Here is a 3,950-nt window from a genome sequence, read left to right on the forward strand (position 1 = left end):
CTTGTAGATCGCGCGCGGAAGCGTTCAAGAGAACGGGGTTGATGGAGTCGTACTCGTCGTGATCCAAATCACCGATGATCCTAGCGCCGAACGGACGGCACCTCCGCGTTCAACACACGTACGGAGTAGCGACGTCTCCTCCTTCTTGATCCAGCAAGGGGGAAGCAGAGGTTGATGGAGATCCAGCAGCACGACGGCGTGGTGGTGGAAGTAGCGGGATTCCAACAGGGCTTCGCCAAGCGCTGCGGGAGGAGGGAGATGTGTCATGGGAGGGAGAGGGAGGCGCCAGGGCTTAGGTTTGGTTGCCCTCCCTTCCCCCACTATATATAGGGCCAAGGGAGAGGGGGGGCGCAGCCTTGGCCCTTCCTCCAAGGAAGGGTGCGGCCAGGGAGGAGTCCCTCCTCCCCAAGGCACCTCGGAGGTGCCTTCCCCCTTTAGGACTCTTTCTTTCCCTTATCTCTTGGCGCATGGGCCTCTTGGGGCTGGTGCCCTTGGCCCATACAGGCCAAGGCGCACCCCCTACAGCCCATGTGGCCCCCCGGGGCAGGTGGCCCCACCCGGTACAATACCGGTGACCCCGAAACTTGTCCTGATAGCCGAAATAGCACTTCCTATATATAATTCTTTACCTCCGGACCATTCCGGAACTCCTCGTGACGTCCGGGATCTCATCCGGGACTCCGAACAACTTTCGGGTTACCGCATACTTATATCTCTATAACCCTAGCATCACCGAACCTTAAGTGTGTAGACCCTACGGGTTCGGGAGACATGCAGACATGACCGAGATGACTCTCCGGTCAATAACCAACAGCGGGATCTGGATACCCATGTTGGCTCCCACATGTTCCACGATGATCTCATCGGATGAACCACGATGTCAAGGACTTAATCAATCCCGTATACAATTCCCTTTGTCTAGCGGTACGATACTTGCCCGAGATTCGATCGTCGGTATCCCGATACCTTGTTCAATCTCGTTACCGGCAAGTCTCTTTACTCGTTTCGTAACACATCATCCCGTGATCAACTCCTTGATCACATTGTGCACATTATGATGGTGTCCTACCGAGTGGGCCCAGAGATACCTCTCCGTCACACGGAGTGACAAATCCCAGTCTCGATTCGTGCCAACCCAACAGACACTTTCGGAGATACCCGTAGTGCACCTTTATAGCCACCCAGTTACGTTGTGACGTTTGGCACACCCAAAGTATTCCTACGGTATCCGGGAGTTGCACAATCTCATGGTCTAAGGAAATGATACTTGACATTAGAAAAGCTTTAGCATACGAACTACATGATCTTGTGCTAGGCTTAGGATTGGGTCTTGTCCATCACATCATTCTCCTAATGATGTGATCCCATTATCAACGACATCCGATGTCCATTGTCAGGAAACCGTAACCATCTATTGATCAACGAGCTAGTCAACTAGAGGCTTACTAGGGACATGGTGTTGTCTATGTATCCACACATGTATCTGAGTTTCCTATCAATACAATTCTAGCATGGATAATAAACGATTATCATGAACAAGGAAATATAATAATAACTAATTTATTATTGCCTCTAGGGCATATTTCCAACAGTCTCCCACTTGCACTAGAGTCAATAATCCAGTTCACATCGATATGTGATTAACACTCAAGGTCACATCCCCATGTGACTAACACCCAAAGAGTTTACTAGAGTCAATAATCTAGTTCACATTACCATGTGATTAACACTCGATGAGTTCTGGGTTTGAACATGTTATGCTTGTGAGAGATGTTATAGTCAACGGGTCTGAATCTTTCAGATCCGTATGTACTTCACAAATTTCTATGTCATCTTGTAGACGCAGCTACCACGTTCTATTTGGAGCTATTCCAAACAACTGTTCTACTATACGAATCCAGTTTACTACTCATTATAATCTGGATTAGTGTCAAAGTTTGCATCGGCGTAACCCTTTACGACGAACTCTTTTACCACCTCCATAATCGAGAAAATTCCTTAGTCCACTAGTTACTAAGGATAACTTTGACCGCTGTCCTGTGATCCATTCTTGGATCACTCTTGTACCCCTTGACTGACTCATGGCAAGGCACACTTCAGGTGCGGTACATAGCATAGCATACTGTAGAGCCTACGTCTTAAGCATAGGGGATGACCTTCGTCCTTTCTCTCTATTCTGCCGTGGTCGAGCTTTAAGTCTTAACTTCATACCTTACAACTCAGGCAAGAACTCCTTCTTTGACTGATCCATCTTGAACACCTTCAAGATCATGTCAAGGTATGTGCTCATTTGAAAGTACCATTAAGCGTTTTGATCTATCCTTATAGATCTTGATGCTCAATGTTCAAGTAGCTTAATCCAGGCTTTCCATTGAAAAACACTTTCCAAATAACCCTATATGCTTTCCAGAAATTCTACGTCATTTCTGATCAACAATATGTCAACAACATATATTCATCAGAAATTCTATAGTGCTCCCACTCACTTCTATGGAAATACAAGTTTCTCATAAACTTTGTATACACCCAAAATCTTTGATCATCTCATCAAAGCATACATTCCAACTCCGAGATGCTTACTCCAGTCCTTAGAAGGATTGCTGGAGCTTTGCATACTTATTAGCATCTTTCAGGATTGACAAAACCTTCCGATTGTATCACATACAACCTTTCCTCAAGAAAATCGTCGAGGAAACAATGTTTTGACATCCTATCTGCAAGATTTCATAAATAATGCAGTAATCGCTAATATAATTCCAACAGACTCTTAGCATCGCTACGAGTGAGAAAGTCTCATCGCAGTCAACTCCTTGAACTTGTCGGAAAACATCTTAACGACAAGTCGAGCTTTCTTAATGGTGATACTTACCATCATTGTCCGTCTTTCTTTTAAAATCCATATGTACCTAACAGCCTTACGACCATCAAGTAGTTCTTCCAAAGTTTACACTTTGTTTTCATACATGGATCCTATCTCGGATTTTATGGCCTCGAGCCATTTATCGGAATCCGGGCCCACCATCGCTTCTCCATAGCTCATAGGTTCATTGTTGTCTAGCAACATGACTTCCAAGACAGGATCACGTACCACTCTGAAGTAGTACGCATCCTTGTCATCCCACGAGGTTTGGTAGTGACTTGATCTGAAGTTTCATGATCACTATCATAAGCTTCCACTTCAATTGGTGTAGGTGCCACAGGAACAACTTCCTGTGCCCTGCCACACACTAGTTGAAGTGAAGGTTCAATAACCTCATCAAGTCTCCACCATCCTCCCACTCAATTCTTTCGAGAGAAACTTTTCCTCGAGAAAGGACCTGATTCTAGAAACAATCCCTTATTGCTTTCGAATCTGAGACAGGAGGTATACCCAACTATTTTGGGTGTCCTATGAAGATGCATTTATCCGCTTTGGGTTCGAGCTTATCAGCCTGAAACCTTTTCGCATAAGCGTCGCAGCCCCAAACTTTTAAGAAATGACAACTTAGGTTTCTCTAAACCATAGTTCATACGATGTCATCTCATCGGAATTACGTGGTGCCCCTTTTAAAGTGAATGTGGTTGTCTCTAATGCCTAACCCATAAACTGTCGTGGTAATTCGATAAGAGACATCATGGTATGCATCATATCCAATAGGGTGCAGTTATGATGTTCGGACACACCATCACACTATGGTGTTCCAGGCTGTATTAGTTGTGAAACAATTTCCACAATGTCTTAATTCTGTGCCAAACTCGTAATTCAGATATTCATCTCTATGATCATATCATAGATATTTTATCCTCTTGTCACGACGATCTTTCAACTTCACCCTGAAATTACTTGAACCTTTCAATAATTCAGACTCGTGATTTATCAAGTAAATGTACTCAACATCTACTCAAATCATCTGTGAAGTAAGAACATAACGATATCCACTACACGCCTCAGCACTCATTGGACTGCACAC

This window comes from Triticum urartu, chromosome 7A (genome assembly GCF_056163025.1).
Source record: "Triticum urartu cultivar PI428250 chromosome 7A, HENAU_Tu73, whole genome shotgun sequence".
Taxonomy (NCBI): Eukaryota; Viridiplantae; Streptophyta; class Magnoliopsida; order Poales; family Poaceae; genus Triticum; species Triticum urartu.